The sequence below is a fragment of the Argopecten irradians genome, chromosome 7 (genome assembly GCF_041381155.1).
Source record: "Argopecten irradians isolate NY chromosome 7, Ai_NY, whole genome shotgun sequence".
NCBI classification, from domain to species: domain Eukaryota; kingdom Metazoa; phylum Mollusca; class Bivalvia; order Pectinida; family Pectinidae; genus Argopecten; species Argopecten irradians.
The window spans coordinates 22,874,019-22,888,644 of record NC_091140.1 but is presented as its reverse complement, the minus strand read 5'-3'; the positions used below and the strand labels follow the sequence as shown (position 1 = coordinate 22,888,644).

Here is a 14,626-nt window from a genome sequence, read left to right as displayed (position 1 = left end):
CGACTTCAGAATGACTTCAAGTTTAATTCTTGTCAATAGATGCTAGAGCCTCGACTTTAGAATGTCTTCAAGATTAATTCTTGTCAATAGATGCTAACGCCTCGACTTCAGAATGACTTCAAGATTAGATTAATTCTCGTCAATAGATGCTAGAGCCTCGACTTCAGAATGACTTCAAGTTTAATTCTTGTCAATAGATGCTAGAGCCTCGACTTTAGAATGTCTTCAAGATTAATTCTTGTCAATAGATGCTAAAGCCTCGACTTCAGAATGACTTCAAGATTAGATTAATTCTCGTCAATAGATGCTAGAGCCTCGACTTCAGAATGACTTCGAGTTTAATTATCGTCAATAGATGCTAAAGCCTCGACTTCAGAATGACTTCATGTTTGATTCTGGTCTATATATGCTAGCGGCTCGACTTCAGAATGAAGCTAGAGGCTCGAGTTCATAATGACTTCAAGTTTAATTCTCGTCAATTTCATGTGAACTTTTTTATCATCATCTGGTCAAATTAAGTTAAAAACAGGTCTGTATTCTATATGTAAAACATGTATTTTGTTTTTTCGTTTAATAGGAAGTAGTCATTAACCGTGACTAAATTAATCTTGACTAAATTATCCAGAATCAAGGTCAATGCAACGTTAGGCTTTCTTTAGACTTTTCTAAAAATGGCGAGTATATTTATAATTCACCTATACAAACATTAACTTTGATTATCACATGTGTAAAAATTCACATTGAATAAATTTATTTAGGTCATTTGTTTAACTAAAGGTACCAAAACATATGTAAAATGTGGTGTACCTTATTTTTTACGTAAGACGACATTTGTCATCTATATATGAGTTCATTATGTAAATTTGTTGAGATTCTGTCAAAATGATATAAGCTTTCTTTATTTTAATTTTTAGTATGCTAAAACTGGCTTTGACTTCTAGACGAGATGTTCACGTTAAACAAATATCAAAAGGGCTGAATAGCTGTCAAAAATATCACGATGATAATTTACATAATCACCACCACATTGGAATATGTTAATTTAGAAAAATGTAGCAGCAGCCTACCAAGGTCACATCGGCGGTAAAATCAACAGGTTCGCCCTTCAGACAAACAACTTTCCCGAAAAAAGACCTGCTTTACATTGAAGAAATCGCCATGTCGGGAACCTGCTAATTAATCATGTGTAAAATTGTGCAAAGCCCTCGGCTACCATGTGCACTACAACGCATGGTCAATTTCATACACAGTAGAGCAAGTGTTTTTAAATACTCAACGACGAGGACAACATTCGTTTTACGGCATATATTCATGAATGATTTAACACGAACAAATAACTATTGCATATAATGTGTGCTTTTACTACGTAATTTACTTGCAAGATTACAACTGGAGCCTATCACATGACCTACATACGGTCAAAATGGGAGGAAGGATGTGATGGAAAAGACAACACCTACATAAAACACATAATAAAAAACGTAATAAATATTCGATATAGGGAAGATGAAAACAAAATATTGAAAATAAACGTCTGAAAGTGAACCTGGGAGTATTTCCTAACATTAATATAAAACTAGAGACGGCGTATTAAATTTGTCTGTGTTACGATGAATAATAAATGATAGCTGCAATATAAATTCCAAAAACATAATCGTCTATGCTTCAGTACCTTATTTCAAAGGACGCATTGATATACAATGTATGCCGTGCATATGGCATTGATATTGATAGGCAACATAGTTGTTTTTGATGTCTTCTAGACACATTAATATTTTTCTTAATAATTGAATTTCAATAATTCATTTCAAACATTATGGTCATTGAAGCTTCCTTCTTTGTCTAACTTGTTTAAATGCAATAAATCTATTTTACCAAGTATTTTTTTCTGTATTATTTTCATATTACGAACAAATGGAGCTTATGTTGTTCAAAACATCTTCGGTGGATAAATGTTTCCGCTACATTTAGAAAAAATAATAATTGCAGCATACAAAAGTTGGTTACGGTGCAATAAGTTTATGATGGCCACGGTGATAGTCAGAATCGAAAATGAATTATTTGTCTTTAGAATGACGAAAGAAATGACGCTCAGAATGGTGACATAAAAATGAAACTCTAACTCTTATTTCACATCTACCAACCAAGGACAGCTAGTAGGCATTTTGCCTACAAATGTCCCAAAAGAATAACTATTTTGTTTTGAAGCCGCCAAATGATATACGGCATGGCTGTATACTAGCCATGTTTGGTCATGTTTCAATGCAATACTGTTACAGACCATAGCCTGTACACAGATTGTCTAGCAGCTCAATCATATGCATTTTTCATATCGATGTAAATATCTTATTGTGATTTGATGCAATGCCTATGAATGTCAACATCTGACTCAGATCATCAACGCTTTGCATTGTCATCTAATGCCAACGGTCCTGATAGTCGTCCTTTTATGACAGATCAAGAACATTTTATTTCCAGTTTAGTTTCATAAGCGAAATTTTTTCTCCATCTATGGCTTTTATGATAAAATAATACTGTTTTATTAGAACTGTCCAGAACATACACCGATCAATGAACATCTATGTTTCAATTCAATAGCATACTTCTGGCTTTGTATTTTCCTTACTCTTGTCTTACATGCTTGCTATGCTGGAGGTTCTTATAATCTAAATCGGACCTTATTAATAATATGTATGCTGCATAAAAGGCGTATGCAGAGCTAACCTGTGAATAACGTTGTCAATAACTTTGTTCGTGTCTTTTAAGCAAAAACCTGGAACAGATCATAGAACTGTTTGTTTTTGTTTGATTTAATTAAAGGGGCCAATGTAATTTAGGACAGTCTCCCATATATACCGTGTGTTACGTATGTGAAGTGTCTGATGCGTGTTTTCAGAGACTGTGTATATTATTGATATAGATATTATTTCACTGTAACGATTGCTTTATTATTTCCATAAAAGCCCTGTTATACCCGAGCTTCAGTTGTAATAGACTTCACTTTAATATTTACAAACATAACTTCCGATACCTTTCTTCTTAAAAATTGTAGTTTTTTGCTCTACTAACCGCTGGGAATAAAGGGAGTGGGACGACTGGTGTGCTGTAGTCAGTATAATCTGACCGAGTGGGATGTGTTGCTCGGTATCTTCGGAGGCGTGCTGCAGTGAGACAAAACTATAAAAAAGTTCCACTATTGCAAGGAGACAAAACATTATCCACATGTGAGGCCGTCCTTATATGACCCCGGCTGTCAATTATTAGGATGTAAACCTAATAAGCAAACCAAACCTTTCTTCTTTAAGGCAGGCTTCAAACATTTGCCAAAATACATTTAACCAGAAAATGTGAGTTCACACAACATGTATTTGATTTTTCATATACAATGCTTGATGCAAATAAATACGACGAAAAGTTAATCTGTTTCTCAGTCTTATCAAACTAACGACTTCTCTACGCCATTCGTTTATGATACATGTGTTGTCTTTGACTTCATCGGTCGATCATCCCCATAAGTTTAAACCAATGACATATTCGCCCCCATCGCAACTTAAAACGTAACCGCTTGGGATATCTCAACACATTTTGATTAATTTCTATTGCCCTATTGTCAATATTGTTAATAGTCGTAACACCTTCGTTCAACTTGTGGCATATTAATGTCGCAGTTAGTTCGATATGTCGTGGTTTCATAAAGCGTAGTTAAAGCACGACTAAGATAAGAGAATATTTCACCTCTTGTGGTGAGGTCGCAATAAAAATAAATGTCCCTGTTGAGTACTATGCATGACTTACAGAGTATTTGACAGCCCAAAAGGACTAAATAATGTAAGAATCGCTGATGATGATCAAGTGATCACAAAGAACAATGTAAAATCAAACCTTGTTAACACGAAGTAGACGGAACCATATAAAAATCGAATTATCAAAGTATTTCGAGATACCTAGGTATTTCAGTGAATAGCGCGGTCAGGAACAACAAAATAATTATATTTAAAAACAGTCTGTTTTCAGATATTATGGTTTATGTTTACATGGTTTAACTGCGTATGGCAGACGTCATTATTGTATTATTTCTTGGTACTAAGTCGGTTCGTGTAAAACTAGCCGAGTTATATTAGGCCATTGTTTGGTCGATTCTAATTAAGAAATATCACTTTCTTAATTTTATAAGGATATGAAAACATTTTGCAAACGATGTGAATCCTTAACTTCCGGGTTGGTATTGGAAACTTTTTCAATACAAACAACACAGTCAACATATTTCCATATTGTTTCATCATGGTTTCTCTCTACATAGTTATTTACTAGATTGTGCCTTGCTCACTAATTTTGTCCCTAATGATGATGGTTTCCATATACAGTTCGTTGGTTGTTTTGCTGGTTTATTCTATTAACTCTAGTGACATTTAAGGACAGTCTCTCCTGCGTGCAGTGTCCGTATATTTTGGGAGACTGTGGTATGTTTGTGCTGTGTCTCGTTATAATAGTGGAAACACTTGCACATTCTAAAGTACCCCTACAGACGTATACCGCCAGTCACTGAACATAATTCGCTAAAAACGAGATCTTAATTTGATTTATCGACGAAAAGCTTATTAGCTAGGGATAAATTAATGAAATAGTGTAGTAATAAATATGTAAATAAATGGTTAAATGAATTAATGAATGACTGGTTATATATTGATCAATTTATAATTAATTCATTAGTGGTAACAAACCTGCTTTAATACTCCGTTGACTGTTTACAAATCAGCTGTACTCCAAGGTGAAATTGGACGCTCCGAGCTCAATCGTCATCAATCATACAAGTTCATATCCATCGTAAGGAAGGTTTCATGTTTGCTGCACATGTATAAGGTGACTGGGTAGAATTCTAGTAGATAAAGGTTACTAGCTATAGTTGATCCATGCGTGTTTATTTCAGTAACAGTGCAGAACATAGACCCATCTGTGTTCACTTTGTAATGGAAACTGTATCAATGGAGCACAAGTTTACAGTAAATTAGTGTTCTTTGGAGCACCATTCATGTCACATTGACCCACGAGGTATACTTCTAGGCAGGTAATGTTAACTTCCTCATATTAGGTTGAATGCTAAAAGCTACTGATACTGCATCCTTCAACAACAAAAAACATCCACGTATCAGTTCCATGTCATCCAGAATGCATATTAATCCAGGTAGCTGTTATTTCACTGATTTGAGACCAAAACAAAATGAATCTGTCAGCTTGACAACGTAAAAAACAAGGAACGATAAAAGTTTGATGGCAGGTGTGCGATTTGGCTTTGTGTCACTAGCATCCCCTCAAAGCCAGTCTCCCAGAAATGTCGTCCAGACTAGGAATTCCACAAGGTGGCCTCTTATTTCACTTGCGTTTACAGGATAAACAGCATGTCTGAACTCTCTCATGCTGACAGTTCGTAAAGTTAAATATGTAAATGACATTCGTCTTTTCACGTCTCTTGCCAGGCGTGACGACTGAATTTAAAAAGTAAAATCGTCCCGCTCCATCAAATTCGTCTTCGCCACAAACCTGTCTGACGACACGAGATGCTTCCTGTCATTTATTTAGTTTCGAGTTTGCGTGGCTAGCATCGTTTAATGAGAAAGGAACCCACTGAAGACATGTTACCTGTGAGTCTTTTCGTGATCGAAATCAAACGGGTCCGTTGTGTCGTGTGTTTTAAACTTTCTCAGTGACTATTAATCTCGATACAATTATCATACACTTCAAAGAAAAGTATTGTTAGGCAGTGATGGTTCGGATGTGAGTGTCATAATGATATGTGGGATAGCATCCTAAAAAGGACCATAAAATCAATCTGATTGACATCAAAATAAAGATTCAGTCGTCCATCAAATCACATAATTTCAAAATCATAAGTGTTTTTAAACTATAGTAATGAGGTAAAGCTGACATGTTTGGACAATCGGCTTTTTGTTTATATCTCCAGATATTTACGATCGTGGACAAGATAGGATTTACGGTCAGTATTTGTTGTTGCTTTCTAGTATATAATTTTAACTTAATTCGAGCTGTAGGTAGATAAATCACAAGAGAGGCCACAAACGGGACAACATTTAAAACTGAACAAAATCCCATTTTTGTATTTTTCAATAATCATGAAAATTGTGAACATGAATACGACTTTTTATTTTTCGGGTGCAATCCTTTCACCAATACTGTCTGTTGGTCTGCTATTGTTTGCTGATAAAAACATTCTGGCTAAAATCACCCCTGTCCCCCTGTTATGACGGTGGTTGTGGGTGATGATGGGTGTAATAGGGTGATATGGGGAGGTAGCCTTGTGTGACGAAGTTTACCTATTAAATAACAGACTAAATATAGAATCCACGATAGTGATCAGTTATATTTAGATGCATATTTACTTGGATTCAGTGACGATCCACGGACAATTCATACATTAAAGTTGTATGGTCTATAACTTTCGCTCTATTTGTCATAGAGAAAACTGTTTAAGTGTTATACATATTTTTCTCCGTCTGTCTGAGGTTTAAACTTTCTAATTTTACCACTTTTTATAAAGTTGCAGCACTGGAAGTATCTTTAATTATAAAAGTAAAAAATCTTTTTAACGTGTACACGTGAAAAATAGGCTCGAAAGATGCCGAATCATTCCGAACTCTTCCGAACATCGTCGCGACAATCTCGAAGTAAAACGAGAGTTGTGAAACCAAGAGAAAATATCAACAATTTTTCATAAACAAAATATGTGGTCGACCTCATCAGACTCTATCTACAAAGAAAATAATGTTCGCACATTACAATATTTGATACACACAACATTTTACGGTAATGTGTAAATTGGAGGTTTCAAATACTCAATCTGTGGACATATACTAGCATGATTTGCTCATATAGGCCAGAAGGAAAACGTAAACAAACACATGTGTGCTTACGCTAGTTACCTGGCTCACCACGTGCAGGTCGTGTCGAACGTCAGTCACGTGATACGATTAGGAATCCGACAAAACCCGAAGTCACTGAACATGGCGGTGATTGAAGGCGCTTTATTCAAAACCAGGAATATATGATTTGGCTTATACTCACGATTCTATCACATATATCTTTGCATTATGCTCTCCGATACTATGAGCTTTATGTTCACATATATCTTTGCATTATGCTCTCCGATACTATGGGCTTTATTTCCACCAAAAATTAATTTAGTTAGTTACAATTCGGAGGAGTGAATATCAATCTTTTTAACTGGCTTTCTGCCAAATGTTGCAGTTTACTGCATATACATAATGCGATGATTTGGAGACTCTGGTTTCGTAAACAACATATATTTGTAAACAAATGAAATTCTTTATAAAAACACAATCACCGATGAAAAATTAATTACGACTGTTTTGTCTTATTCGGACACTCCAGTAATACGAAGGACAAACACAACATGGATGATTTCCAAATACTAGTAATCAGATGATTTGCGAGATATACTGGTAAATAATTAAAGAATTATATAAAAGGGGCCTTAAAGCAATGTATGGTGTCAAAGCAAAATGCAGAGAACATAACCTTTCAATTGATTGTAACCTTGATATTTTTGATAAAGTTATGAAACCTGTTATATAGTATGGGTGTGAAGTTTGGGGATAGTGTAACTTCAAATTATTAGAGAGATTACATCTCAAACTTTGTAAACATACTTTGAAAGTCAAAATTTCAATACCAAGTTATATGATATACGGTGAGCTTGGGAGATACCCACTGAGTATTAATGTAAAAGTTAGAATTAAAGTCAGTTACTGGGCCAAAGTAGTGGACAGTACACAAAATAAACTTAGTAACAAACTAAATGAAGTTTTAACCCATTATAATACACAATGGACAACCTTTATTAATGATATAATAAATGAAATTGATTTTGGAAATATGTTTGATTCTCTTGAACTCGAAAGCGTTAATTGGTTAAAAACTAGTCTTCCAAAGACTAAAAACTAAATTCATACATAATTGGAGACAAGGGGTATTTGATTCACCGAAAGGAACAAATTATAGAATATATAAACAAGACATTATTGTAGAAAGATATCTTATCGAACTCCCTCCTTTACTGGCTGTAGCTTATTTAAGTTTAGAACATGTAATGTTTAAGCTTCCTGTTGAATATAGCAGATGGCAAAATAACCAAGAATGGAAAGAATATGCAATGTATGTACTAGAAATGAGGTAGGCGATGAATTCACTTATTTGTTTCAATGTGAAAATGAAGTCATTCGTACAAATAGAAAAAAAAACTACTGTCTAGATATTACTTCGAGAAGGAAAATAATTTTGAATTTCATACTCTATTCAATTATGTAACAGAAAACTAGCTCATTTCACTGATTAAATTTATAATTATAATAACACAGACTATTGGTAAGAATATTTGAGACTATTGGTAAGAATATTTGATGTCCATCTTGTCTATTATTTTGTATCTTATCTGTAAACATTCATATATACTGTAACTATATAAAGAGTTGCAGACTTAAATGTAAAATTGATATGTATTGTAATTCTCAGCACTGTAAACTTCAGTTTATGAGAATAAAAATTGTCATTGTTAGTAATACTGGATATGAACACAATTCATAAAGACAACGAAATAAATGGTATTTTAGCTTGCATTACCACAGTTCTCCATTCAAAACAATTGAGCAGTGGTATGCTAAAGTATCGCCTTTTTCAACATTGCAACCATAAGGTAAAAACCCATTTAGAATCATGTGATCAAAGATTACTGGGATAGTTATAATGTCAAAATTGAACCTCTGTAAATTAAGCTTCACGACAATTCTTGTCATACTTGGATATGGAAATTAGTGCATTAATTTAGTTGGAAAAAAGTATGATTGGAATATAGAAGCTTCGATCTAATACTTGGATTTGCTAGGTTCTGAGAAAAAGACACTGTATGAAAGCAAGAAACGGTCTGCCGGGATCGAATTTAATCAATTAAATATCAAAATAAGAACATGATTTATATCTGACATGTTGGTTATATTTCTACTTATCTCTTAGCCGAAGGGAACGTGAGGATAAACTTTTATCTTTATTTCTTTCTTTTTCATATTTCTTCCGTTAATCCGTGGGTATACCTGAGTAACAGCCTTGTTCGGTAACAGTTTGTTCTTTTTGAAAAGGGGTGTTTAAATCGATTCACTAGCCACTAGATACAATGGTTTACAAATCAATTAAATATGTATAGACTGGATAGTATTTCCTTTGAATTGAGATACAAATGTGCAAAATTCAGTCTAAAGGGGTTATACGAAATGGAATAAATTGCACTAGATATGTTGAAATGATGCCAGTCATGTACCACAAGTTGACATAATATACTGGGTTTCAAAGTTAATTAATACATGTACATATAGTGTATAATTTGTGCATTCGTGTCACGTATGAAAATACAACCTTATATGAACTCATTTAATTATGTAAAACGTGAATCAGGTTTAAATGCACTCGACATGGTTGGCTGAATTCGCCATTAAAAACAATATTTGTTAATTTTTCGCTCACTTTCCTTACCTTTCATAAGTTTGGCATGAAACAGAGATCGGGGAACATTCTGTGTCATCATAAGCTTTTGCTAAAATTGTCTGCTGATGACTTCGTTTACTAACCACTACCTCTCAACAGAGACATAGATACATGTACTATCTAAATCTCAACAAACAGATGATTTTAATCAGATTGGATAGTAGTGGTGCTTACTACAGGACTCTTTGACACCATTTTTAATAAATGACAACTTTGATAATCATTGCAAAACAGTTTTGCCTTTATTAACAGTATTTTAAGTATACCGGTCAAAAAAGTTAAGTTTCCCAGAATGGTTCTTAAATCCGTAATTGTGGTCCATTATTTAAAGGCTCGCTACCTTTCCGAAACAAAAAATAAAAGTTTTTTATGAAGATAGATTAAAATTTTTAATCGAATGCCTAAGATGATGTTACAACTCCAAATAAACGCACGATTCCCTGTGTAATCTATGTTAATAGAGAATGTGTTTTTCACTATTTTGCCGTCTGGCTCAGTGACAGTCAACCACAGGCACTTGGTTCTATAGACACTCTTCTTAATATATATATATGTAACATTGAAACAATATAACATATATATTAGAAAAATGTCTATAGAACCAAATGCCTGTGAGTCAACTAACGCGCGGTAATTAGGACAAGAGCGGTATTAAATTAACATTCACAAGGGGATGTTTAGTGCAGCATTAATGGTAAGCTAAAAACTTCTGCTTATCTGCATATATAAGTTATCAATCTCGTGTTACATTCCCATTTTAAGAATTAAAAGCCGTTTCGGCAAGGTAGTGGGCCTTTAATACTCCATATTACATGTAGCTCTATCAATGACAAACCTAAAGTCAAACTTTGGACTGGTTTTTTTTTTTTTTTTTTTGCAGGTTTGGCAGAATTGGCACAGACTTGAGACATGGATCATTAGAGTTGGTGACAGTCGCTGGGGCTTTTCTTGGCCTTCTCACAGACTCTGTCCAAGAGAGACAACTCTTATTTTGAGACCTGTAACCTCTGTGTTCCAGGTTCACGATCTCGGGATAAAAAAATAAACAAAATCCAGTCCTTTGAAATAATACAACTTTCGAAATATTTCTTTTTAAAGTCATTGGGATTTCTTAGATTGACAATAAGGACACGTAACATACATTTTAACAAATAAATTAATGGCCAAGAAAACTTGAGACTAAGGTTTGGAATATAAGCTTCCCTTGAATACACCTGTCTGATTACATTTACATATATGTCAGGGGCGAAGGGGCAAACATGTCTTTTTGCCTCCCCATTTTCGCCGACTGAAATTTTCTAAAAAAAAAAGCTTATTTGAAAGAAAAAGGATCCTCCTGCACATTTTTCGTACTTCATTCTAGAAATTTTTTCCGGTGCGCGGCGCATTTCCTAAAAGGTTCAAGCACATAATGTCAAACCTTAAATTGTAAAATTTCAATACACACAAACTAGACTAAAAATGTGCATCAAGGGATTCTATGTACTATTTAAAAAACTTAGTTTCAGAGAAGAAGTCGTTTAAATGGAAATAGCCAAATTGGCCACTTTCGACCCCGCCCCTCAGGCCCCCTGGGGGTCAGCCCCATCATTTGCACAATTTTGAATCCCCACCCTATAAAGATGCCACCATTGCATTATGGGTGCTATACCATGCTTAGTTTCAGAGAAGAAGTCGTTTATATGGAAATAGCCAAATTGGCCCCTTTTGACCCCGCCCCTCAGGCCCCCCGGGGGTCAGCCCCATCATTTGTACAATTTTGAATCCCCAACCTATAAAGATACTACCATTGCATTATGAGTGCTATCTCATGCTTAGTTTCAGAGAAGAAGTCGTTTATATGGAAATAGCCAAATTGACCCCATTTGACCCCGCCCCTCAGGCCCCCGAGGGGTCAGCCCCATCATTTGTAGTTTAATGGAAATGTCTCTTAAAGATGCTCCACCGCTGACAAATGGTATTTTTTCACTATATAAAACAGGAGCAGACGATTTAGTATATTTCTTCAGTAACAAAAGTTACTTACTTTACACCATTACCACCATTGAAAAATTTGAGCTTCTAATTTTACTTCATGTTAAAACCATGAAAAATAATTTATTGCATCCCGAAAAAATTCCGTGACACTATATCCTATCTGGAATGAAGTAATGATTGCGCATGCACCAAAGGCGAAATACATTATTTTATATTATTTTTGTGTTAATTAGGCATATATATACACGATTAAACACCAATTATTGTTCAAATGATTAATATCATTTATGTTCTGTCGGCGGTGGAGCATCTTTAAAAGATTAATTTGTTTATATGTCTTAGCGAGACAAATTTTTTTCTGTTACACAACAATGTACCGATGGTGTGAAGCTGGTATATTCAGATCGAGGAGGGTTCCATAATGTTATGACGACACAGTTATCATTTCTAAATGCAGGTAGCTTTAAATCGAAAAATTACCATGTTAAGAACGCTTTATAATCATTAAACTTTATCGTAAAACTCATCTCAGCCATTCTAAATCGTAATTTTTTTTCCGGGGGAGACCCCCCGGACCCCCCTAACACCGAATTCTCGCGCGCCTTTGGGCGCTTGCAAATTCATCAAAATGCATCGTAAAACTCATCTAAGCCATTCGAAATTGTAATTTTTTCCCGGGGGAGACCCCCGGACCTCCCAAACACCAAATTTCTCGTGCTTTCGGGCGATCGCAAAATCATCAAAATACATAAAACTCATCCCGGGGGGCACAGACCCCTAATAAAACACCAAAATCTTGCGCCTTCGACGCTCACACGCTAATTTGGCCAATTTGCGTATTCGTTAATTTCCTTTTAGCGACCCCACTGTCTATAAATGTGTACAAGGATTAAATTTAGTGATATATGAAAAATGTACATAAAGCATATATTATATGGTTTGGGAGTTGAATTAATCTTTTCCTGTAGGTGTGGCGGGGGGGGGGGGGGGTGTTACAAAATATTGAGGACCTTTGCCCCCCCCCCCCCCCCCCCCATGACGTTTCATCTTCCTACGCCACTGTATCTCCTTGTAATAGCGGAACGATTGTCGACTGTAATTTATAGTATACGTACGCGTGCTTCCATTACTAAAGGACTATCTATGGTTTGGGTCCCTTCTGGCAACAAATACGTCAAAATTTCAAAACTATGATTTAGTATTTAAACTGTTTGGTTTTACATATTTAGTACATCCCTAATTTAATTGTAATTATAGTTTTCTAATTTTGCAGCTTCAGTTACCATGGTAACCACTCGAAATATGCATAAATCATAAAAATGTGGAAATTTTGGCCATCTTTTGTTTTACAAACCATAGAACCGCATCCTTGACAAACTTTATATTTCGCCTAAAGATGTATTGGAAGTGTATACATATTCTCAGTAAAAGCTAAGTTTGTTCAAGGATGCGCTCCATAGTTTCATAAACAAAAACTTAGCCAAAAAATGGCCAAAACTTTAAAAGTTCCTACTTTTTCATAATTTTGTGATGGGTAATACCATGGCAACTACAGTTGCAAAATTAGCAAACAACCATTATATTTGAATCAGGTATGTACTAAATATTTAAATACTTAAGGATTAACTTGAATAGATGTTTTATGTTATGGAGATATAACACAAAACTCTGAGTGTACTCTAAATAAATTGTGAAGCGGTTTATGATGAGAATACACTCAGATTTTTGTGTTATATCTCCATAACATATTTTTTTTTATTCAAATTAATCCTTATAACTCAATTTACTAAAAATAATCTCTTCAATACTAAAAATTCATTTTGGGACTCTTTTGTATATGAAATCATTACACCATCATCTCAGCCAATCAGAAGCAACATCACAAACGGCGACGCCATTTTTTCCTTTATGGACTGATAAAGTAAATTTTTAAGCCAATGAAAATGCTCGTAATAAGCAAAATTGATTTCTAACAAATTAATCACTAAATAACAGTTTTGAAAATTTGATTGATTTGGGGGCCAGAAAGGGCCCAAACAATACATAGTCCTTTCAAATTCAATGGCTAAAATCACGAACAAGTCGTTCTTCTAAATACGAGTTTGCAAACAAAATTTCTTTCATACCCCTATGAAGTTAAAAAATAGTAACATCAATGCTTAAATGAACTCCCATAAGAAAATGGCTAAACAGTATGGCAAGCCAAATCATTTTTAATTCTATTTATACATGTAATCGAAAATTCTGATTTCGTTATCGGGAATTCTAATCAGGATATTTGGAATTGTAATTCTGATATCATAAATTAGAATTTCCAAATCAAAAAGTTAAAAACTCTGAATAAAATGTAACTTGGCTTGCCATATACAAGTGTGGTAATCCAAGTTACTTATTATAGTTTTTATATTGATTCAGGAATTGTAATATTGATATCGAATATTCTACTTCTGATATCAGGAACTAGTAAACAATTTTTGATATTGGAAATTGTAATTCTGGTTCAACAATAACAACTATTTTCGATTAAAGAAATATCGGATATTCTGAATAACAAGAGGCCCAGAGGGCCTGTATCGCTCACCTGGTTTGTAATGTCAAGTCATGTTCTGAATACAGGTTCATTGTTTCTTTTCTGAAGAAATTTGAATATTTACCTCTTATTTCCCTATTTGGCCCCGCCCCTCCTGCCCCTGGGGAGTCGGGACCAAAATTTATACAAGTTCTGTTCCCCTTCCCCCAAGGATATTTGTGGCCAAATTTTGTTACAATCCATGCAGAACTCTAGGACAAGAGGCAATTTACAGGATTTATCTCTATTTTCCCTATTGGGCCCCGCCCCTCCTGCCCCCGGGGGGTCAGAGCCAAAATCTATACAAGTTCTGTTCTCCTTCCTCCAAGGATGTTTGTGGCCAAATTTGGTTACAATCCATGCAGAACTCGAGGACAAGTAGCGATTTACAGGATTTACCTCTATTTCCCCTATTGGGCCCCGCCTTCCTGCCCCCAGGGGGTCAAAGCCAAAATTTATACAAGTTCTGTTCCCTTTCCCCAAGGATGTTCGAGGCCAAATTTGGTTACAATC

General features: G+C 34.9%; 1 protein-coding gene across 2 annotated transcripts in view; it reads right to left on the bottom strand.

Annotated features, from left to right (window-relative positions):
• The window catches only part of LOC138327883 (uncharacterized), a 39,332-nt gene extending 33,722 nt beyond the window's left edge, over positions 1 to 5,610 (bottom strand). Inside the window, exon 1 of one of the 2 annotated variants that reach the window (XM_069274328.1) lies at positions 4,722 to 5,610. The gene's annotated coding sequence lies outside the window, so the exon portion shown is untranslated. The remainder of the gene's footprint in view (positions 1 to 4,721) is intronic. The other variant, XM_069274327.1, reaches the window with a different exon arrangement.
• Positions 5,611 to 14,626: the final 9,016 nt, after the last annotated feature.